Source organism: Salvelinus fontinalis, chromosome 30 (assembly GCF_029448725.1).
Source record: "Salvelinus fontinalis isolate EN_2023a chromosome 30, ASM2944872v1, whole genome shotgun sequence".
Taxonomy (NCBI): Eukaryota; Metazoa; Chordata; class Actinopteri; order Salmoniformes; family Salmonidae; genus Salvelinus; species Salvelinus fontinalis.
Window position 1 is genome coordinate 42,238,441 of NC_074694.1, and position 25,774 is coordinate 42,264,214.

General features: G+C 43.3%; 1 protein-coding gene and 1 long non-coding RNA gene across 5 annotated transcripts in view; one reads left to right on the plus strand and one right to left on the minus strand.

Annotated features, from left to right (window-relative positions):
* Nucleotides 1-11,410, minus strand: part of LOC129829259 (uncharacterized) — a 97,507-nt gene extending 86,097 nt beyond the window's left edge. For all 4 annotated transcript variants that reach the window (XM_055890965.1, XM_055890964.1, XM_055890963.1 and 1 more), the window contains exon 1: nucleotides 11,323-11,410. The gene's annotated coding sequence lies outside the window, so the exon portion shown is untranslated. The remainder of the gene's footprint in view (nucleotides 1-11,322) is intronic.
* Nucleotides 11,411-11,569: 159 nt separating this feature from the next.
* Nucleotides 11,570-25,695, plus strand: LOC129829260 (uncharacterized). Its single transcript, XR_008755355.1, has 2 exons — nucleotides 11,570-11,660; nucleotides 23,014-25,695. It is a non-coding gene; the product is annotated as an uncharacterized LOC129829260 (long non-coding RNA).
* The last annotated feature ends 79 nt before the right edge of the window (nucleotides 25,696-25,774 follow it).

The window sequence follows — 25,774 nt, forward strand, 5'->3', positions numbered from 1 at the left end:
TCCTCTGTCAGGGCTCTCTGTTCTCCTAGTAAAGCCTTATCTTGATCGACGGCGCACACACAGCACAGTAATAGCAGCGGCAGAGACAGAAGCTGCAGTCTCACACAGAGCCAAATCTCCACTCCTCCCTGTCTCTCTTCTCGTCTCTCCTCTATCACATACTCGCCTCTTCTCTTCTTAGCGCGCTCATCCACAGTGGATTTACACCTCCCACATGACTTCTTAGCCCGTCTTCTTGACTTCCTTCCTGCTCTCCTTCCTTCCTTCCCTACCCAGCTGCAGTATGCAGTAGATCCATGGAACTGCCCTATTACTACTACTACCGGCTGCTGCTACACTGGCCAGCTTTCCCCTGCAGGCAACGCTGCCTCAGACCACACCCACCGAACGCACCACCAACCAATCAGCACACGCACACCAGCTGGACCTCTCTCTCACTCTGCCAAACACAATGTGTAAAGGGTAGGAGTGAGTGTGGTGATGGGTACAGTAGTTTGAGGGTTGATTTCTAGGCACAGAGGGCACTGGGCAGAAGGGAAGAGTGATATGTGGAATAGAGTTCAGGAGGGAGTTGGCAGATAGGAGTGTGGTCCCAGGACAACAACCTTTCCCTCAACGCCAGCAAGACAAAGGAGCTGATCGTGGACTACCGGAAACAGAGGGGTGAGCATGCCCCCATCCACATCGAGTGGCGCGGGTTGAGAGCTTCAAGATCCTTGGTGTCCACATCACTAAGAAAGTAACATGTTCCACACTAGGGTTGCACAATTCCTGGAACTTTCAATAAATTCTCTGCTTTTCCTGAAATCCCAGTTGGAGGTTCCCAGAATCAGGAGGAACTAAGTGGGGCGGCAGGTAGCCTAGTGGTTAGAGCGTTGGGCTAGTAACCGAAAGGTTGCTAGATCGAATCCCTGAGCTGACAAGGTTAACTGACTTGCCTAGTTATATATAGGTTAAAAAACATTTTTTTAAAAGCAGGCAATCCAGATTCCTACAACCAGGATTTTTGGAATACCAGATAATTTATTTCGCAACCCTAGTCCACACACACCCACACTGTCGTGCCCTCTTCCCCCTCAGGAGGATAAAAAGATTTGGCTTGGGCCCTCAGATCCTGAAAAAGTTCCACAGCTATACCATTGAGAGCATCTTGACTGGATGCATCACTGCTTGGTAAGACAACTACAAGGCACCCAACCGCAAGGCGCTACAGCCCAGTATATTGAGTACAGCCCAGTATATTGGTGAGTACAGCCCAGTATATTGCTTGGGCCGAGCTCCCTGCCATCCAGGACCTCTATACCGGCGGTGTCAGAGGAAGGTCAAAACATTTCTCAAAGACTCCAGCCAACCTGCATTTACCTTTTTTGCACAACTCTCTTGCACTGACTCTATGCACACGCACTGGATTCTACCCACACACTCATACATACTGTACTTACACTGACACCCCAACACACACATACACACATCCACACACACATAACACGCGCACACATGCATACTGACACTACACACACGCTCACCACATACGCTAATGCTGCTGTCTATTATCTATCCTGTTGCCTAGTCACTTCACCCCTAACTATATTTACTGTAAATAGCTACTTCAATTACCTCGTACCCCTGGACATCGACTCGGTACTGGTACTCTCTGAATATAGCCATGTTATTTTTTACACGCTATTGTTATTCGTTATTCACTGTGTATTTATTCCTCGTGTCATTATCATTATTATTATTTAAATCTTTATGTTTAAATCTGCATTGGTGGAAAATGACCCGTAAGTAAGCGTTACACTGTACGTCTACACCTGTTGTTTATGAAGCATGTGACAAATAAAATGTGACTTGGTTTGAACAACAATAGCCAGATAGACCCTGACCAATGCTGCTTCTGTAGTATAGGGTACTCACTACGGGAAAGTGATAGTTTTCAACACACACATGTCCAAACATGTACCTAATATACCTGAATAAACAAATGCTAACAAACCTTCAGCATGAGCTGTATGTTTAGGGTTAATATAGCCATATTTACAATTCATAGGCACCATAAATAATGTAAACATATTGTGCAATGAACATGGGTGGCTTTAATAATTCAAGAAAATATAAAAACTTGTTCCTCTAACCAGAAGTAAAATGTGTTATGAAATTTTATGGGCTTTCCTTTGACACCGCCTATTATATAGGTCCTGGATGGCAGGAAGCTTGGCAGTACTGGGCCGTTTGCACTACCCTCTGTAGCGTCTTATGATGATGTAACCGGTCAGGATGCTCTCGATGGTGCAGCTGTAGAACCTTTTGCCAGTTCCCTATACAGGAGGAGGCTAAGTACACACCCCTGAGGGGCCCCAGTGTTAAGGATCAGCGTGGCAGACGTGTTGTTGACTACTCTTACCACATTGGGGTGGCCCGTCAGGAAGTCCAGGATCCAGTTGCAGAGGGAGGTGTCTAGTCCCAGAGTCCTTAGCTTAGTGATGAGCTTCGTGGGCACTATGGTGTTGAATGGGCAGTGTGGAGTGCGATTGAGATTGCATCATCTGTGGATCTGTTGGGGTGGTGTGCAAATTGGAGTGGGTCTAGGGTGTCCAGGAGGATGCTGTTGATGTGAGCCATGACCAGCCTTTCAAAGCACTTCATGGCTACCGACATGAGAGACACGGAGCGGTAATCATTTAGGCAGGTTACCTTCGCTTCCTTGGGCACAGGGACAATGGTGGTCTGCTTGAAACATGTAGGTTTTACAGACTCGGGTCAGGGAGAGGATGAAAATGTCAGTGAAGACACTTGACAGTTGGTCCGAATATGCTTTGAGTACACGTCCAGGTAATCCATCTGGGCCAGCGGCTTTGTGAATGTTGACCTGTTTAAAGGTTTTGTTCACATCGGCTACCGAGAGCGTTATCACATAGTCATCCAGAACAGCTGGTGCTCTTGTGCATGTTTCCGTATTGCTTGCCTCCGAAGCGAGCATAAAAGGCATTTAACTCGCGTCACTGGGCAGCTTGTGTCTGGGTTCCCTTTGTAGTCTGTAATAGTTTTCAAGCCCTGCCTCATCCGACGAGCATCAGAGCCAGTATAGTACGATTCAATCATAATACTGTATTGATGCTTTGCTTGTTTGATGGTTCGTCTGAGGGCATAGAGGGATTTCTTATAAGCGTCCAGATTAGTCTCCCGCTCCTTGAAAGCGGCAGCTCTAGCCTTTAGCTCGATGCGGCTGTTGCCTGTAATCCATGGCTTCGTGTTGGGATATGTACGTACAGTCACTGTGGGGGGGACGTCATCGATGCACTTATTGATGAAGCCGATGACTGAGGTGGTTTACTCCTCAATGCCATTAGATGAATCCCGGAACATATTACCGCGTGTGCTAGCAAAACAGTCCTGTAGTGTAGCATTCGCGTCATCTGACCACTTACGTATTGAGCGAGTCACTGGTACTTTAGTTTTTGCTTGTAAGCAGGAATCAGGAAGATAGAATTATGGTCAGATTTGTCAAATGGAGGGCAGGGGAGAGCTTTGTATGCATCTCTGTGTGTGGAGTAAAGGTGGTCTAGGATTTTCTTTCTCTGTTTGCACATGTGACATGCTGGTAAACATTTGGTAAAACTGATTTAAGTTTGTCTGCATCAAAGTCCCCGGCCACTAGGAGTGCCGCTTCTGGGTGAGCATTTTCTTCTTTGCTTATGGCCTTATAGAGTTGGTTGAGAGCGGTCTTGGTGCCAGCTTCATATTGTGGTGGTAAATAGATGGCTACGAATAATAGAGATGAGAACTCTCTTGGTACATAGTGTAGTCTACAGCTTATCATAAGGTACTCTACCTTAGGCGAGCAATACCTCGAGACTTCTTTAATATTAGACATCGCGCACCAGCTATTATTGACAAATAGACACACACCCCCACCCCTCGTCTTACCAGAGATAGCGTCTCTGTTCTGCTGGTGCATGGAACATCCCGCTAGCTCTATATTGTCCGTATCGTCGTTCAGCCATGTTCATCCTTGCCCCAAGCGCCTATCAGTTCCATCGAAACTGATATAATCCCTATAATGGTGATATTGAGAGAGATACACTACATGACCAAAAGTATGTAGACACCTGCTTGTTGAATATCTCATTCCAAAATCATGGGCATTAATATGGAGTTGGTTCCCCCTTTGCTGCTGTAACAGCACTCTTCTGGGAAGGCTTTCTACTAGATGTTGGAACATTGCTGCGGGGACTTGCAACCATTCAGCCACAAGAGCATTAGTGAAGTCGGGCACTGATGTGGAGCGGTTAGGCCTGGCTCACAGTCGGCATTCCAATTCATCCCAAAGGTGTTCGATGGGATTGAGGTCAGGGCTCTGTGCAGGCCAGTTATGTTCTTTCACACCAGTCTGGACAAATTTCCGTATGGACCTTGCTTTGTGCACGGGGGCATTGTCATGCTGAAACAGGAAAGGGCCTTCCCCAAACTGTTGCCACAAAGTTGGAAGCACAGAATCATCTAGAATGTAATTTTATGATGTAGTGTGAAGAGTTCCATTCACTGGAAGTAAGGGTTCTAGTCCGAACCATGAAAAACAGCCCCAGACCTGTATTCCTCCTCCACCAAACTTTACAGTTTTCCGTGTGCTCGATGTTATACACCTGTCAGCAAACGGTTGTGCTGAAATAGCCAAATCCACTCATTTGAAGGGGTTTCCACATACTTTTGGTCACGTAGTGTATCTCAAAGGGTTTGAGATACAGAACTATGCAGTCATATCGTGTTGCATCAGGAGTCACAGTTGCGAGATCTAGCTGTGAAGTCTAAAAGCATTCTCAGATGCTCAGATCAGCACAGGAAGAAAGTATAGTACACTTTCAGTCTTTTGAAATATTAAAGAGCATCGCTGGTAGCTTTAAATAAAAGAGCGAACCTATCTTTTTCTGTGCATTTCCATCCTGGGTGAAAACGCATATACACTTCTCTCAGGATGGAAAGTCTGTCATTTGGTGTGACAATCTCTAATGTGTACCAAATGACTCAACAGAACAGTAACGATCAATAAAAATAACAACTTATTGCTCTTCTTCTATAAAAGACTGATCCTCCTGTCTGCTTGTATGCTGGGGTTCACAGTCTGGACTAAAGGCTCAGCAGACAAAGACAGACACATTAACTGTCTGGTTAGATATAGACAGATGGACGGACGGACGGGCAAGTAGACAGGCAGGAGGCAGGCAGGCAGGCAGAACTGTCTTTCTGACAGGACGAGCCACCAGCAGCAGACACTGATAACTCGAGAGCACAGAGGATTTACGAGCCCTGATAAACAATAGACGGGTGAAGAGAAGAAGCCGTAACTTTCCTCTCCTCTAACAGCCTTGGCCAATCCCAAAACATGGCATTCTGTAAACACAGCCATCCTCTCAGAACAAACCTTTAGTGTGATGACACCGGGACTGCCAGTGAAAACCTTTGCCCGCAGTCAAGGGAAACCTATTACCAGTCACAATAGGGGAGTGCTGCAGGGCAGCTGGCCACCTCTCTACCCATGACCTCCAACGGAACCTGTGGAACTGACAGGTCATTTATCCAAATGTACCCTGGCCTGTCGCCTCATAGCCCTACTTCTGTGTCACTGTCTGCAGCCATGCGTTCCCCTGCACACGGTTGAATATGGGGTATATTTGGTGGCAAAAATAATCAACTGATTGTGTCCTCTCAGAAGACAGGAAATGGAATTTGAAAACGTATGCCTAAGCTTACTATTTATGAATAAGTAGCTTGCAGGATTTGAAGACATTTACCTCTGCCGGTTTTGCTTCCAAGATTCTCATCTTGCGCAACAGATTAGTGTCGCCTGTCTTCGCAACAGACAACCGCATATGGATAAACATGCACAATCACACGGCTTCACTCATAGCAGGGCATCCGCATAACAGACATCAGAATTTCAGAGCGACCTATCGACTATCACAACAAGCTATCTCTGCAGAATGCACCACTGAAGCCAGCTTTTACCTTTGAGCAGTGTCAGCACTTCTGAAGGCAGATGCATACGGAGGGGTTTAAAAGCATTGAAGCTTAAGCAGCCTCGCTATAGCCCACCGTAAAAGCAAACCATAGTCACTACCAATCATGTACAGTGTTCCATTTCAAACAAATAGCGTTAAGGCCAATCAAATTATAGAATTATCTTGATTGCTTCCACCGTTGCGGCAATTTGGCTCGATGTCCAGAGTCCCCTTTACAAAGACAAACAATGTCACTGTTGTTTTGTGGGTACTAAAATAATGTCATAATAAGACATGTGACAAGTTAGTAGTGCCCAAACACTTTAATGTGAATGGGGCTAGTTCTTCTCTCTTACGTTCTATCTAAAATGTTCTAGAGAAGTACTATTTGCCTAACCTTTTTATTTGATCTCAATCTCTTCATTCAAAGACTCAATCATGGACACTTACTGACAGTTGTGGCTGCTTTGTGTGATGTATTGTTGTCTCTACCGTCTTGGCCTTTGTGCTGTTGGCTGTGCCCAATAATGTTTGTGCTGCTATCATGTTGTGTTGTTACCATGTTGTTGTGATGTTGTGTACTACCATGCTGTGTTGTCATGTATTGCTGCCTTGCTATGTTGTTGTCTTAGGTCTCTCTTTATGTAGTGTTGTGTTGTCTCTCTTGTTGTGATGTGTGTTTTGTCCTATATTTATATTGTAATTTTTTTTTTTTAATCCCAGCCCCTGTCCCCGCAGGAGGTCTTTTGCCTTTTGGTAGGCCATCATTGTAAATAAGAATTTGTTCTTAACTGACTTGCCTAGTTAAATAAAGGTTAAATAAAAAAAGATTTAAAAAATAACCTTGTAAGATCAAAAATTTATTGAATTAATAAAAAACAATATTTGTTATAAACCATCAAAGCTGGACAGACTGTAGCTAAAAAGGAAGTTCTCTCGAGGTAATATACTTTCGGACATCAATGCCTTAATTGGCATTGGAAGCAGACATGTAGGGTGACATACATTTATTAAGTACGACTCTCCAAAGGACATTTTGACTATCAAGCAACAGACTACGAAATATATTACTGGCAATGAAATAGCACTTAACAAACATCTCACACATGCCAAGAATGCAAGCTAAAACACTTTGACTCTCTCTCTCTGACTCTCTCAGGCCAAAGCACAGCTCTAAACAAAGTAGCAGAGGAGGCATTTCAGCTCGAACAATAACAGAGTGCTTCTTTAACAGGTTTAATTTTCATTAATCACACAAGGAATCCAGGCTACTGCAAAGCCCTCCATCTGCAGCAAAGCCAAGACAGCTCCACAGATTGTGCTAGTTCTGTAGCAGCCCCTAATTATAGCAGCAGGAACGTGAAATGCTTGACATCATCACAGATTCCAAATGTAAACTGCCCTCTTTAGTGCCAGCAGCACCACCCCAAATCCTACAATATGATATTGCTTGTTTGGTTTAACCTTGTTGTCCATGGCTTTGATTGTATTTGTATGCATTTTGTATGTAGCTGTAAATGGAAGGACTGTCTGAAGAGGCTACAATGATCCAAATCAACAACAACAACAACAATATTGACCTGCTCAGTATCTCTTGTTCAAAATTAGCAGCACAGTCGGGAACCTCTTTATGGGATGAATATGACTGTACAATCTACGAGCTCCTTAGTCAGCCATTGATTTCAAAGGGGAAAACACAATAACACAAAATGATGAAAAAGACAAAAGCATAGGGGTTAGTGAGAAGGAGTGAGAAACAGTGTGTGTGTGTGTGTGTGTGTGTGTGTGTGTGTGTGTGTGTGTGTGTGTGTGTGTGTGTGTGTGTGTGTGTGTGTGTGTGTGTGTGTGTGTGTGTGTGTGTGTGTGGAAGGAAACAAAACAAAAACGTGGGAGGAAGACAAAATAATCTCTCAAGCTTGATCAGTCACCAATAGTGTGCCGTTTTCTTAGCCTGGCTAACAATGCGAGATAAAGAGGTCAGCAGGCAATCCCAAACACTGTTACACCAAGAATCAATTGGGTTCCTCCGGACATGGTTAGTGCCGAAATACCACTTTATCCTGTCTCTGAAACATAACATGTTATCAGGGCATTATGTTAGATGCAATCTGTGGTGGATCTTATTTCACAGCTATTATGTTCCTGCATTGCTTGCAAATCAAAGCCCCAATACACAATAGACAAATCATTCTAAGATATACAGTGCTACCGCACAATTTAGTCGTTAACCTGGGCCTTACACTAGAGAACTTTTCCAATTCATGATCAATTTGTGATCAATTAACCAACAGATTGAAATGGATTTTATCCTATCAGACACCAGATTGTCTACAAAATGTTTTTAAGGCATTCATAATGAGGTGCAACCATCCAACTTAAGTTTTTGCAGCTAGTTTTCAGTGATAACATGAGAACATTATTGTGCGTCTGAAATCTATGAATACTTAACTGCTGTGGTGTTTCTATGGAAATGCAATGGCAAGCAGAACTGCAAAGGTGATGAAGGAGGTATCTTTGTGTGGGTGTGTGTGTGTGCGTGCTCTGTCAGTTCTGTATCTGGAGATATGTCTGTGTGTACAATCTTAGAAAAAAGGATTCCAAAAGGGTTCTTCAGCTGTCCACATAGGAGAACCCTTTTTGGCTCCAGGTAGAACTATTTTTGGTTGCAGGTAGAACTATTTTGGGTTCCATGTTAGACCCTCTGTGTAAAGGGTCCTACTATAAGGACAGGCGAAGAACCCTTTTAGGTTCGAGATAGCAAATAATTTTCTAAGAATGTATGGGGTGGGGAGGACAGTAGCACTGGGAATACAGTGATACAATATCGCTACCTTTGTCATCCCATCACAGAGCTAATAGCCAGAGAGAGAGGAGCCTGGTTGAAGACTCTGGGAAAAGCAAGCACTTCATAAAGTGCAACAAATGAAGACAGACACTTTCGGCTGGCCTTAGTAATAGGTGAGAGGGTTACTATTTTAAAAGGAGGCATTTGACAGGGTGCCTGGAATGGTTATGTATCCTTCTCCCCTAAGGCAGCTGTAAAAGCGAGCAGTCTCTGGAGTATAATTAATCATCATTAGCATATATATCATCATACATTATGGGAAATGTTGTATCTGTACTAGGCCTCCCCTTACAAGAAAAAAACATGTTAAATTTGAGCTTAAATTTCATGTGAAATTATATTTTCACATATATTACATTTTTGAGTTCACATGTTAACACCAACTTTTCACATGTGAGGAGAATAACATGTTTTCACCTCACACGTGATTGCAGTTTCACATGTGAAAGTTGCAGTTTTACACGTGAGAATTGGATATGCAGTTTCACATGTGAAAAACTCCATGCAAAAATCTAAATTTCACATGTGGAACTGCAAGTTCAGATGTGAAAATCAATCCTGTGAAAAAAATGTTTTTGCAGTTTTACATGTAAGACAACTTCACACATTACAATTTCAATTTCACATGTAAAGTTGCAAGTTCACATGTGAAAAACAATAACATGTAAAAAATCTAATTTGCAGTTTCATATGTGATTATTTTTCCACATGTGAAAGTGAAAATCTAATTTGCAGTTTCACATGTAAGAAAACAAAAAATTGTGATATCATGGATGGTCAGTCCTTGATCCATAGCATAGTCTATGGATTTGAGAGTGGTTGCATTTCTCTAGCATCATCTCTTAGCGTTTTACCGAAACTATGGGAAAACACTTTGTTAAAGTTTCAATTAAGAATTGACGCTTTAAACAACTGAGTAACAGTGTTATTATTTAGTGCATATATATATCCTCTAGTGAGTAAGTTACTTTTGTGCCATTAATATCAAGCAGAACTTCTGAAGTCGAGAACAACACTCTTAGTATTGCAAACAAAAATAATGATATTGAAAGCAAAACCCAAAAGTATTGATCGCAAAACAAAATATTGCAAGAAAACAATTTTGAAATGTGAGAGCAAATGAATTGTAAATTAATGCAAAGAAATTGTTTTCCAGGTGACACAATTAAGTAAAATACCTCCCTCTTTCCTGCAATTATCCCCAATTTTGGTTGTTACCCAGGCCTCTGCCTTTCACCGGCCCCTGAATTGGAGACCATATGTAGCAGGAAGTGGTAAAAATGTATGTGTTGGGAACAAAAAAAAAGAACTGAACATGTGAAACGTCACACGTGTCTGAAAACCACGTTCAACAATTTTTTTCTTCTCACTTTACATTTTTCACGGGATTTGTCGATGTTGTTTTATTGTAAGGGTCTCAAAATGCTTAGTTATACCAAGACCTCATCTGATGTAGAACTAATTCAACATTCAATGTAGTCTATTAGTAATGGTATGTATGTTGACAATAGCAACATGACAATCTCATAAACTCACTTCCACTCACTGTGGCAATTGCTGAAAATGCAGTTGTTAAATGTTACAGAGGTATTCCTCACTAAATTAAACAATGAAGTGTTTTTACACAGATTGAATAGAAAACACTTTCAGTAAATATATTATGCTCTAACATAGAATAGAATTTTGAGTAGATAAGAATGGGAGAAACTCCCCAAATACAGGTGTGCCAGGCTTGTAGTGTCATACCAAGAAGACTCAAGGCTGTAATCGCTGCCAAAGGTGCTTCAACAAAGTACTGAATAAAGAGTCTGAATACTTATGTAAATGTTATATTCCGTTTTTTATTTTTAATACATTTTCAAAATGTTCTAAAAACCTGTTTTTGCTTTGTCATTATAGGGTATTGTGTGTAAATTAATTCACATTTAAAAAAATACATTTTATAATAAGGCTGCAAAGTAACAAAATGTGAAGACATGCAAGGGGCCTGAATGCTTTCTGAATGCACTGTATGGTTTGTTAAACTTTGAAATCAATGGTTTTTCTTTGGCATACATTTTAAAGTGACAAATCTGAGTCTCGGTGCTATTCCGTTACCATGGAATTGCCCACATCCTGACAAAAATCTTAATTTACAATCTCCTCACGTAGCTCACGATCCATATGACCCAGTATTCGATCACACACAACTTTTCCACTTACGAGCAAAACTTAATTTGCCAATGTGTACGACCAAAATATGCAATGCGGTACAAAATAATAGATTACATTACAGCAACATCGACGACACTTTTAGAGGTTGCACATCCTAAAGGTACACCACGAAAACATGGTACAATGTCCTGATATTAGTCATTGATATGTTGGGGAAGAAGGCTACTTTTGCTATTTGATATAATTGAACCTATAACAAACGACCTGCAGAGAAACGTGACATCCTGTTGATTAATCACATGCGAATGTGTAAAACGTGTCACTTACCGGGACATTAGGTAGGCTAAACGTTGCAGAAGGACAGCAAGGTTTCGGTGAGTTGGTCTGACCGTATGTTACTATATAGCATAGCCCACGGAATAAGAGATGCGTTGTCTATTACGCCGGCGTACTGCAGGCAACACGCTGTTATTGGCACTGCAGTCCGCAGCTTCGAGTTCCATCAAGTATGGAGGTCGTCAAGTTGAATAGACATTACGTGATGTAGATACACAAAGGCGACGGTAGCCTATGTAGTGCTGAAATGGACAGCTCCTTACGTTGTTTCCTATGTTTTTTTTTATGGGAACGAAATATGCCGGTGGAGCGTCTACTGCAACATAACAGTAGGATATTCTATCTTTCCAGACATCACAACATACTAGAGCATGCTCACACCATCTCACACCCTCCCTGTCGGTTCGAGCATGCTCAGTTACTGCAGCCCAGACTCATTAGTTTGCATGCAGGTATGACAAATTATTCAGTTGTTGTGGGGAGGGATACGTGAGCACGGCTAGATAGACTACAGTATGATGTCATTGGATGGCAATGCTGTTAGCAAAGACTTGTCTGGCATTGATCACAGAAATAAACTCTTACAAATACTGTATACCAAACAAAGTTAAGGAAGTGCACTTCAAAATTTTACATCAGATATATCCATGTAACTCTATGATTTCCAAATTTGTGGCTATTGATGATATCTGCGTTTTCTGTGAAAAAGAAGGTGAGAATCTGTCTCGTTCTTTGAATGTAAATTTGTGTCAGAATTTTGGGAAACCCTTGCAAATTACTTATTTACCATTATGAACACTGCCTATAATTTTAACATAAAATATATAATATGTTACTATTGCAATGATAACAAAACCACTGAAATGATTGTTAATTTTTTTATTCTTGTTGCCAAATACTTTATACACAAACAAAAATTTTGTGTTTGGTTTGCTAGACATGTTTGATGTAGCAATGTACGTTGATTTTTGTATTATGAAAAAAATAAACTTTATCTGGAAGACTTGTCAAAGACTTGTCTGGCACTGAGAGACTGGGGATATTCTGAGGATATTCTGGGAGTCACAGGTGTTGTCCAGACCACTGCTAAGGGGAGTACAGATAGATGCATGACATGATTTTGCTTATAGGTGTTACTCATAATTTCTATACATTTACACAGCATAGCCTACACCTGGATGAAAATCTGAGATAAGCAAAATACAGTATATCTATGGATTTTGTGCTTAGAAAAAGTCAGGAGTTGATAATGAACACATTATGGAAAGTTCCTGGTTCGAGTGGAACCCCCTCATAGATGTAGCAGTACAGGGAAGAGCAGGCTATGATTTATGTGAGGTGCAGTATACATAAGGGGTTTCATTGGAAAACTCAACAGAAAGGTAAGATACTGTATTAATTCCCAGGCTCCTGACGCAAACATAAACACACATTTTAAATGCTTTATTTGAACCCACAAATCACATTACAGTCGAGAAGGATATGGATATCTGGAAACTTATGGATATAGAAAGCACATTCTTCTCCATATAGCTATCCTGCCCATGACCGCTGACACGGAGCAGTACCTTACGAACTGGTTTGCCTTTGTCCTATGCAGGCCTGCAATCTGAAGGCCACGTACATGTACATGACGGCCGAGATTCCCAAAATTCAGCACCACAAGTTTGGACTGATAACTAAGCCTGTTTAGGCGTGACACAGGGGGCTGGTATATAGGAGGTCTGGTCCATGTCAGAGTCAAAAGAGCAACATACTTCCAAAATGAACACCTCCCTTCAGCTTTCCCCCCACAACAACAATAAATGGCATATTTGGTATTCAAGAAAAAACATCCTCATCAATATCAAACCAGCCTCCTCTGACAAGAGAATGTTTGTCAGTATGCACTGATGGTGGTACTGCCTGTCTCACCTCTCTCTCTCTCTCACACATACACACACACACACACACACACACACACACACACACACACACACACACACACACACACACACACACACACACACACACACCTTGATACAGGTCTTTTTTAAATTATAGATATGACAGGCAACTAGAAAGCAGATAACCACTGCACAGAATGCTGCTCCACTGGTTTCCCTGTTGTAATGAGTGGAAAGCTATTGCACTGAACAATTGACTCTTTTATACTGCATACTATACAGTAAAAATAACTCAATTATTTCAGTGGAGTTTAAGATAAGGCATTGGTAAAACATTTGTACTTATTGAAATACATTTCACTGAAAGATTGACAGTAGTATAACCACCAAGTTCAAATCAAATCAAAGTTATTTGTCATGTGCGCCGAATACAACAGGTTTAGACCTTAGTGAAATTCTTACTTTAAAGCCCTAACCAACAGTGCAATTTTTAAGTAAAAAATAGGTATTAGGTAAACAATAGATAAGGAAAGAAATAAAAAAAATATTAACAGTCAAATGACAGTGAAAATAACAGCTAGTGAGGCCATACCCTTGTCTGTACATTATGCCCTGAATCTATCCTACCACGCCCAGAAATCTGCTCCTTTTATTCTCTGTTCCCAACACACTAGATGACCAGTTCTTATAGCCTTTAGCCGTACTTTCATCCTATTCCTCCTCTGTTCCTCTGGTGATGTAGAGGTTAACCCAGGCCCTGTGTGTCCCCAGGCACTCTCATTTGTTGACTTCTGTAACCGTAAAAGCCTTGGTTCCGTGCATGTTAACATCAGAAGCCTCCTCCCTAAGTTTGCTTTACTCACTGCTTTTGCACACTCCGCCAACCCTGATGTCCTAGCCGGGTCTGAATCCTGGCTTAGGAAGACCACCAAAAACTCTGAAATGTCCATCCCCAACTACAACATTTTCCATCAAGATTAAACTGCTAAAGGGGGCGGAGTTGCAATCTACTGCAGAGATAGCCTGCAGAGTTCTGTCATACTATCCAGGTCTATGCACAAACAGTTCAAGCTTCTACTTTAAAAAATCCATCTCTCCAGAAATAAGTCTCTCACTGTTGCCGCTTGCTATAGACCCCCCTCGGCTCCCAGCGATGTCCTGGACACCAAATGTGAATTGGTTGCCCCCCATCTATCGTCAGAGTTTGTACTGTTAGGTGACCTAAACTGGGACATGCTTAACACACCGACCGTCCTACAATCTAAACTTGATGCCCTCAATCTCACACAAATTATCAAGGAACCTACCAGGTACAACCCTGAATCCGTAAACATGACACCCTCATAGATATCATACTAACCAACTTGCCCTCCAAATACACCTCTGCTGTTTTCAACCAAGATCTCAGCGATCACTGCCTCATTGCCTGTGTCCGTTACCCCTCATCAGTGTCAAACGGTCCCTAAAACACTACTGCGAGCAGGCCTTTCTAATCGACCTGGCCAGGGTATCCTGGAAGGATATTGAACTCATCCCGTCAGTAGAGGATGCCTGGTTATTCTTTAAAAGGGTTTTCCTCACCAACTTAAATAAGCATGCCCCTTTCAAAACATTTAGAACTAAGAATAGATATAGTCCTTGGTTCACTCCAGACTTGACTGCCCTTGACCAGCACAAAAACATCCTGTGGCGTACTGCACTAGCATGGAATAGTCCCCGCTCTATGTAACTTTTCAAGGAAGTCAGGAACCAATATACAGAGTCAGTTAGGAAAGCAAAGGCTAGCTTTTTCAAACAGAAATTTGCATCCTGCAGCACTAATTACAAAAAGTTTTGGGACACTAATGTCCATGGAGAATAAGAGCACCTCCTCCCAGCTGAGGCTAGGAAACACTGTCACCACCGTTAAATCCACGACAATCGAGAATTTCAATAAGCATTTCTCTATGGCTGGCCATGCTTTCCACCTGGCTACCCCAACCCCGGCCAACAGCTCTGCATCCCCCTCAGCAACTGGCCTAAGCCCCCCCCCCCCCCCCCCCCGCTTCTCCTTCACACAAATCCAGACAGCAGCCATGGTCATCCCCCTCTTCAAAGGGGGAGACACTCTAGACCCAAACTGTTACAGACCTATATCCATCCTGCCCTGCCTTCCTAAAGTCTTCCAAAGGCAAGTTAACAAACAGATCACCGACCATTTCGAATCCCACCATACCTTCTCCGCTATGCAATCTAGTGCACCTCAACCAGGCTCAAGGTCCTAAACGATTTCATAACCGCCATTGATTAAAGACAGTACTGTGCAGCCGTCTTCATCGATCTGGCCAAGGCTTTCGACTCTTGTCAATCACCGTATTCTTATTGGCAGACTAAACAGCCTTATTTTCTCTAATGACTGCCTTGCCGGGTTCACTACTTCTCTTTTTTTTTTAAATTTTTTTTTATCCCATTTTCTCCCCAATTTTCGTGGTATCCAATCGCTAGTAATTACTACCTTGTCTCATCGCTACAACTCCCGTACGGGCTCGGGAGAGACGAAGGTCGAAAGCCATGCGTCCTCCGAAGCACAACCCAACCAGCCGTACTGCTTCTTAACACAGCGCGCCTCCAACCCGGAAGCCAGTCACACCAATGTGTCGGAGGAAACACCGTGTACCTGGCCCCCTTGGTTGGCGCGCACTGCGCCCGGCCCGCCACAGGAGTCGCTGGAGCGCGATGAGACAAGGATATCCCTACCGGCCAAACCCTCCCTACCCCGGACGACGCTATGCCAATTGTGCGTCGCCCCACGGACCTCCCGGTCGCGGCCGGCTGCGACAGAGCCTGGGCGCGAACCCAGAGACTCTGGTGGCACAGTTAGCACTGCGATGCAGTGCTCTAGACCACTGCGCCACCCGGGAGGCCCTGGTTCACTACTTCTCAGATAGAGTTCAGTGTGTCAAATCAGAGGACCTGTTATCCGGACATCTGGCAGTCTCTATGGGGGTGCCACAGGGTTCAATTCTTGGGCCGACTCTTTTCTCTGTATATATCAATGATGTCGCTCTTGCTGCTGGTGATTCTTTGATCCACCTCTACGCAGACGACACCATTCTGTATACATCTGGCCCTTCTTTGGACACTGTGTTAACAAACCTCCAAACGAGCTTCAATGCCATACAACACTCCTTCCGTGGCCTCCAACTGCTCTTAAATGCTAGTAAAACCAAATGCATGCTCTTCTACCGATTGCTGCCCGCACCCACCCGCCCGACTAGCATCACTACTCTGGACGGTTCTGACTTAGAATATGTGGACAACTATAAATGCCTAGGTGTCTGGCGAGACCTTCCAGACTCATATTAAGCATCTCCAATCCAAAATTAAATCTAGAATCGACTTTCTATTTCACAACAAAGCCTCCTTCACTCATGCTGCCAAACATACCCTCGTAAAACTGACTATCCTACGGATCCTTGACTTTGGCGATGTCATTTACAAAATAGCCTCCAACACACTACTCAGCAAATTGGATGCAGTCTATCACAGTGCCATTAGTTTTGTCACCAAAGCCCCATATGCCACCCACCACTGCGACCTGTATGCTCTCGTTGGCTGGTCCTCGCTACATATTCGTAGCCAAACCCACTGGCTCCAGGTCATCTATAAGTCTTTGCTAGGTGAAGCTCTGCCTTATCTCAGATCACTGGTCACCATAGCAACACCCACCCGTAGCATGCGCTCCAGCAGGTATATTTCACTGGTCATCCCTAAAGCCAACACCTCTTGGCCGCCTTTCCTTCCAGTTCTCTGCTGCCAGTGACTGGAATGAATTGCAAGAATCACTGAAGTTGGAGACTTATATCTCCTTCACTAACTTTAATCATCAGCTGTCAGAGCAGCTTACCGATCGCTGCAGCTGTACACAGCCCATCTGTAATTAGCCCATCCAACTACCTACCTCATCCCCATATTTGTTTTTGTTTTTCTGCTCTTTTGCACAACAGTATTTCTATTTGCACATCCTCATCTGCACATCTATCACTCCAGTGTTAATTGCTAAATTGTAATTACTTCGCCACTATGGCCTCTTTATTGCCTTACCTCCTTACTTCATTTTCACACAATGTATACAGATTTTTCTATTGTGTTATTGACTGTACGTTTGTTTGTCCCATGTGTAACTCTCTGTTGTTGTTTTTGTCGCACTGCTTTGCTTTATCTTGGCCAGGTCGCAGTTGTAAATGAGAACTTGTTCTCAACTGGCCTACCTGGTTAAATAAAGGTAAAATAAAAAAAATATACAGGTGGTACCAGTACAGAGTCAATATGCGGGGGCACCGTTTAGTCTGGCTAATTGAGGTAATATGTACATGAATATATAGTTAAAGCGACTATGCATAGATGATAAACAGAGAGTAGCAGCAGGGTAAAAGAGGGGTTGGCGGGGAATATGTTCTGTTGTTCCTTTCAGTCTCCTGAGGTGGAATAGGTTTTGTCGTGCTCTCTTCACGACTGTCTTGGTGTGTTTGGACCATTCTAGTTTGTTGGTGACACCAAGGTACTTGAAGCTCTCAACCTGCTCCACTACAGCCACGTCGATGAGAATGCTTAGTCCTCCTTTTCCTGTAGTCCACAATCATCTCCTTTGTCTTGATTACGTTGAGGGATAGGTTGTTATTCTGGCACCACCCGGCCAGGTCTCTGACCTCCCATATAGGCCGTCTCGTCGTTGTCGGTGATCAGGCCAGAGGGAGGTGTTTAGTCCTAGGATCCTTAGCTTAGTGATGAGCTTTGAGGGCACTATGGTGTTGAACTCTGAGCTGTAGTTAATGAATAGCATTCTCACGTACAGTATGTGTTCCTTTTGTCCAGGTGGTAAAGGGCAGTGTTGAGTGCAATATAGATTGCATCATCTGTGGATCTGTTTGAGTGGTATGCAAATTGGTGTGGGTCTAGGGTTTCTGGGATAATGGTGTTAATGTGGGCCGTTACCAGCCACTAAGGACGTGAGTGCTACGGGTCTGTAGTCAGGTTAGGCAGGTTACCTTAGTGCTGTTGGGCATAGTCCCTGTGGTCAGCTTGAAGCATGTTGGTATTACAGACTCAATCAGGGATATGTTAAATGTCAGTGAAGACACCTGCCAATTGGTCAGCACATGCCCGGAGCACACGTCCTGGTAATCCGTCTGGACCAGCTGCCTTGTGAATGTTGAACTGTGTAAAGGTCGTACTCACATCGGCTACGGAGAGCATGATCACACAGTCGTCCGGAACAGCTGATGCTCTCGTGCATGCCTCAGCGTTGCTTGCCTCTGTGCTAGCAAAACAGTCCTGTAGTTTAGCATCTGCTTCGTCTGACCACTTTTTTTATAGACCAATCACTGGTGCTTCCTGCTGTAATTTTTGCTTGTAAGCAGGAATCAGGAGGATAGAATTATGGTCAGATTTGCCAAATGGGAGGGAGAGCTTTGTGTGCGTCTCTGTGTGTGGAGTAAAGGTGATCTAGATTTTTTTCCCCTCTGGTTGTGCATTTAAGATGCTGATAGAAATGAGGTAAAACTGATTTAAGTTTACCTGCATTAAAGTCCCCAGCCACTAGGAGCGCCGCTTCTGGGTGAGCGGTTTCCTGTTTGCTTATTTCCTTATACAGCTGACTCAGTGTGGTGTTAGTGCCAGCATCCGTCTGTGGTGGTAAATAAACAGCCACAAAAATCATAGATGAAAACTCTCTTGGGAAATATTGTGGTCTACAGCTTAACATGAGATATTCTACTTCAGGCGAGCAAAATCTAGAGACTTCCTTAGATTTCATGCACCAGCTGTTGTTTTCAAATGTACACAGACCGCCCCCCCTCGTCTTACCGGAGTGTGCTGTTCTATCTAGCTGGTGCAGCGTATATCCCCCTTGCTGAATGTTTTCCATGTCATCATTCAGCCACGATTCTGTGAAACATAAGATATTACAGTTTTTGATGTCCCATTGGTAGGATTTTCGTGATCGTACCTTGTCTAATTTATTGTCCAATGATTGTACGTTGGCAAGTAATATTAATGGTAAGGGCAGATTTCCCACTCGCCGTCGGCGGATCTTTACGAGGCACCCCGGCCTGTGTCCTCATTTTACATTTACATTTTAGTCATTTAGCAGACGCTCTTATCCAGAGCGACTTACAGTAGAGTGCATACATTTTATCACATTTTACATACTGAGACAAGGATATCCCTACCGGCCAAACCCTCCCTATCCCGGACGACGCTATGCCAATTGTGCGTCGCCCCACGGACCTCCCGGTTGCAACAGAGCCTGGGCGCGAACCCAGAGACTCTGGTGGCGCAGCTAGCACTGCGATGCAGTGCCCTAGACCCCTGCGCCACCCGGGAGGTCGTCTAGGTCCAGGTCCAAGAGACACAGGTCCTCTATACCTGTGTCTCTTTCTCTTGCCAATGACGGGGATTTTGGCCTTGTTGGGTGTCTGAAGTATGTGTGCTGCTTGTTGAAGAAAAAATCTTTGTCTAATATAATCACGTTTGTTTGTAGAATTAATGGACCAAGGCGCAGCGTGCTCTGAGTTCCACATCTTTATTTCGTGAAACTTACAAAAACAAAAAAACAAACAAACAACGAACCATAAGAGGTGCAACATGAGAGGTGCAACATGAGAGGTGCAACATGCACTAACTCCAAACAAGATCCAAACAAAACACAGTGGGGAAATGGCTGCCTAAATATGATCCCCAATCAGAGACAACGATAAAAAGCTGCCTCTGATTGGGAACCATACCAGGCCAACATAGACATACAACAACCTAGATAACCCACCCTAGTCACACCCCGACCTAACCAACATAGAGAATAAAAGGCTCTCTATGGTCAGGGCGTGACAAATCTGAGGTGAGTGATCACTGTCCTGATATCCAGACGCTCTTTTTTGCTGTAAGATACAGTGGCAGAAACATTATGTACAAATTCATTTATAAAATACGCGAAAAAACCCCCACAATTGGTTAGGTGCCCGTAAAATGGCTGCCATTTCTTCCAGCGCCATCTTCTTATCACTGGAAACTGGTGTGTTAGTGTTGGGAGAGGAAAAATGTTCACCCTCTGGGGTGTCTGAGAAACACTACACTGGGGGACCACCATGTCCAGGTAAACTGATCTGTAATTCTCACACTCTCTGTCAGTACATGGCACTGGTCTCTATCTTTTCAACTGCAGTATCTTTTCAACTACTATTATTGCTCTCTATATTTTCTCCTGCTCTCTCCCGCCACCTATTGGCTTCAAGGGAGGATGTAAGTACACGGAAGGGCAGGGAGGTTGTTAGAGAGCAGAGATAAGACTCATTCCAGCAGCCCTGGCCTCATGCTGGGGAAAAGCAGATCTATGATGCCTCGCTCTTACTTTCACAGCCTGTTGTTGACATTTTACTCAAACTAACAGTATTCTTTCCCATGAGAACTCTGTGGAATGTGCATCTTGGTTACTTATAGGAGTTTTTTTTTTATCCATTTGGGATGACATCTGTCTGCTGTTGTTGTTGCTTTGTAAATGTAAATTATTTAACAAGATTTATCCCAAGTGCATTTATTATGTTTTGGTTTATGCTTGCGTTATTATATATCTGCAGACACAGTATCCCATACTATTACACCCCTAGCACGTCTTAGCTTTGTCCAGAAGATGGCATGATTCTCATACCAATAAGTTCTTAGCCAAGCTTCCAAACTCATTGGCTGGTGAATGAGACTGAGCTTAAATTCCAACGGCATTATCTGATAAACTGTTGGCCACATGTGCTGGCTACATCATTCTGGGCAAACCTGTATTATTTAAAATGTGTAAAAATGCTTGAATGCTTTTATTAAATGGTTTGTTTGTCTGTGATGAGGTTTTAACAGAATTTTAAATGCAACACAATTTCAAATGGTGCACCGGTGCAAATGAGGTGTAACGCCCTGACCATAGATTGCTTTGTATGTTTCTATTTTTTGTTTGGTCAGGGTGTGATGTGGGTGTGCATTCTATGGTTGTATGTCTATGTTTTCTATTTCTATTGTGTTCGGCCTGGTATGGTTAGGTAGCCTGTTTTATCACTTTGAGTTGTGGGTGGTTATTTTCTGTTTAGTGTTTTTGTTGCACCTTTCAGAACTGTTCGTTTTGTCGTTTTTTTGTTTGAGTGTTCATATCTATTAAAAGTATTATGAATACTTATCACGCTACACTTTGGTCCTCTTCTCCTTCTCCCGACAACATTCGTGACATGAGAAACAGATGGCATGGCAACAGTCTCCACATTTGAATGTTTATTTCTCTTATATTATGCAGTGATCAAATGAATGTGTATTTCTGTTATATTATGCAATGATAAAATGACAGGCCTGAGCATATTGATTTTGTAATAATTAATTGATAATCCCTATGCTGATTTTTGCTGCCTACTAATATTCAAAAATGTCTCAGAGCCCTTTACTCAGATTTTAGCTAGGTTAAATCAGGGAGTAAGTACAGATTGGGATATGTGGGACATAGTTTGACCACACAAACCCTGCAGGTGTACAAGTGTGTAACAAGTGAGTAATAGGACAAATATAACCACCCACCAATGTATAAACAGTATGTCAGGTGCTGCTGATAAGACACCATTGGAATGCATTGTTTTCTGTGGGTAATTAGTGGGCCTTTATCAGGAATCAAGGTAAGACCAAGATGCAGACTGTCGAAGTAACAATGTTTATTACGACAGGTCAAGGCAGGCAGGGGTCGATAAACCAGAGTATAGGGGCAAAGGTACAGTACGGCAGGTGGGGTCAGGACAGGCAGAGTAGTCAGGCAGGCGGGCTCAGAGACAGGACAGGCAAGGGTCAAAACCAGGAGGGTGAGAAAAGGAGAGACCGGGAAAAAGCAGGAGCTGAGAAAAACTCTGGTTGACTTGACAAACAAGACAACCTGGCAACAGACAAACAGAGAACACAGGTAAAAATACACCGGGGATAATGGGGAAGATGTGCGACACCTGGAGGGGAGCAGAGACAATCACAAGGACAGGTGAAAAGATCAGGGTGTGACAGCTTTAGTGTATTTTCTATAGCACTATCTTTTACCATAGTTGAAAAGTGAATGCTACAGTTCTTATAAGTGAAATAATTGTTTAATAGTAGTGCATAACTGATAATATAACTATTGCCTGTCTGACTGGCCACAGCATCCCAAGAGGGTGCTCAATATGTTTGGCATAGGACACTCTCAGGTGTTTGTGTGTTTTGAATCAGTCAAATTGAATGAAACATGCGACTAATTTGGCCTATGTTTCAATCATGCGCTAAATCCGTCATTGAGCACCATCCAGTTGAAAGCAACATGAGTGATTAGACCGATTCAGAGTGATTAGTGATTAGACCGATTCAAGCTCCATCTTCTCTCCCTCCAACACTTTGGCTTTCAAAGTCCCACCAGAGAAACGTGGAGGAAAATATTTTATTAAGACTTACACATATGTGTTCTCCTGTTGTATTGGTTTTCTTTCAACTATCTTTCATTGTCTAGCAGCCAAAGGCATTATCGTAGTCATAATAGCAATCCATGATAGTTGTTGCATCTTTAGATCTCCCCTCTTTCTAAATTTCTAACCAATATTTCCATCTCTGTCCATCTCATGAAACCTCTTGCATTTTAGAACGGTGTTTACATTCACATGTAGGCCTACTGCCTTGTGCCTGCCTTGTGCACATCACTGTGCCTAAAATGTCAACAAATAATAGTTTATCAACATTTTAAGATAAACATTCTGATCTGTTCCTCTCTCCTTCACTGCAGCCAACGTGAGTAAAACATTTAAATGTGTTAACCCTCGCAAGGCTGTCGGCCCAGACGGCATCCCTAGCCGCATCCTCAGATCATGAGCAGACCAGCTGGCTGGTGTGTTTACGGACATATTCAATCAATCCTTATCCCAGTCTGCTGTTCCCACATGCTTCAAGAGGGCCACCATTGTTCCTGTTCCCAAGAAGCTAAGGTAACTGAGCTAAATGACTATCGCCCAGTAGCACTCACTTCCGTCATCATGAAGGGCTTTGAGAGACTAGTCAAGGACCATATCACCTCCACCCTACCTGACACGCTAGACCCACTCCAATTTGCGTACCGCCCCAATAGGTCCACAGATTACGCAATCGCAATGACACTGCACACTGCCCTAACCCATCTGGACAAGAGGAATACCTATGTAAGAATGCTGTTCATCGACTACAGCTCAGCATTTAACACCATAGTACCCTCCAAACTCGTCATTAAGCTCGAGACCCAGGGTCTCGACCCCGCCCTGTGCAACTGGGTCCTGGACTTCCTGACGGGCTGCCCCCAGGTGGTGAGGGTAGGTAACAACATCTCCACCCCGCTGATCCTCAACACTGGGGCCCCACAAGGGTGCATTCTCAGCCCTTTCCTGTACTCCATGTTCACACATGACTGAGTGGCCATGGACACCTCCAACCCAATCATCAAGTTTGCAGATGACACTACAGTGGTAGGCTTGATTACCAACAATGACGGGGAGGAGGTGAGGGCCCTCGGGGTGTGGTGTCAGGAAAATAACCTCACACTCAATGTCAAAAAAACAAAGGAGATGATCATGGACTTCAGGAAACAGCAGAGGAGGCAGCCCCCTATCCACATCGACGTGACAGTAGTGGAGAAGGTGGAAAGTTTTAAGTTCCTCGGCATACACATCATGGACAAACTGAAATGGTCCACCCACACAGACAGCGTGGTGAAGAAGGCGCGACAGTTTTGTCACCCAAAACCCTGACAAACTTTTACAGATGCACAATCGAGAGCATCCTGTCGGGCTGTATCACAGACTGGTATGGCAACTGCACCGCCCTCAACCGCAAGGCTCTCCAGAAGGTGGTGCGTTCTGCACAACGCATCACCGGGGGCAAACTACCTGCCCTCCATGACACCTACAGCACTCGATGTCACAGAACGGCCAAAAAGATCATCAAGGACAACAACCACCCGAGCCACTGCCTGTTCACACCGAGAGATTGAAAAACAGCTTCTATCTCAAGGCCATCAGACTGCTAAACATCAATCACTAACTCAGAGAGGCTGCTGCCTACATTGAGACCCAATCACTGGACACTTTAATAAATGGATCACTAGTCACTTTAAACAATGCCACTTTAAATAATGCCACTTTAATAATGTTTATATAGCTTACATTACTCATATCATATGTATATATTGTATTTTATACCATCTACTGCACCTTGCCTATGCCGCTTGGCCATCGCTCATCCATATACTTATATGTACATATTCTCATTCACTCCTTTAGATTTGTGTGTATTAGGTAGTTGTTGGGGAACTGTTAGATTACTTGTTAGATATTACTGCACTGTCGGAACTAGAAGCACAAGCATTTCGCTACACTCGCATTATCATCTGCTAACCAACCATGTGTATGTCACATTCCTGACCTGTTTTCTGTTGTTTTTGTATGTGTGTGATGGTCAGGGCGTGAGTTTTGGGTGGGCAGTCTATGTTTTCTGTTTCTATGTTGGTTTTGGGTTGCCTGGTATGGCTCTTAATTAGAGGCAGGTGTTTTGCGTTTTCCTCTAATTGAGAGTCATATTTAGGTAGGGTGTTCTCACTGTTTGTTTGTGGGTGATTGTCTCCTGTGTCGTCCATGTCTGTACCATACGGGACTGTTTGGCTGTTTGTTCTCAGGAGGCTGAAGAAATTTGGCTTGTCACCCAAAAACACTCACAAACTTCTACAGATGCACAATCGAGAACATCCTGTCGGGCTGTATCACCGCCTGGTACGGCAACTTCTCCGCCCACAACCTTAAGGCTCTCCAGAGGATAGTGAGGTCTGCACAACGCATCACTGGGGGCAAACTACCTGCCCTCCAGGACACCTACACCACCCTATGTCACAGGAAGGCCAAAAAGATCATCAACCACCCGAGCCACTGCCTGTTCACCCAGCTATCATCCAGAAGGTGAGGTCAGTACAGGTGCATCAAAGCTGGGACCGAGAGACTGAAAAACAGCTTCTATCTCAAGGCCATCAGACTGTTAAACAGCCATTACTAACATTGAGTGGCTGTTGCCAACATACTGACTCATCTCTAGCCACTTTAATAATTAAAAATTGGATGTAATAAATGTATCACTAGCCACTTTAAACAATCCCACTTTATATAATGTTTACATACCATACATTACTCATCTCATATGTATATACTGTACTCTATACCATCTACTGCATCTTGCCCATGCCGTTCGGCCATCGCTCATCCATATATTTTTATGTACATATTGTTATTCATTCCTTTACACTTGTGTGTATAAGGTAGTTCTTGTGAAATTGTTAGATTACTTGTTAGATATTACTGCATGGTCGGAACTAGAAGCACAAGCATTTCGCTACATTCGCATTAACATCTGCTAACCATGTGTATGTGACAAATAAAAAATAATATGACGTATACATCCACTACACTACTTTGATACACATTGTGGGGATCAAGAAGTGAGTATATGCAATGCCCACTGAAAAATAAGTGGGT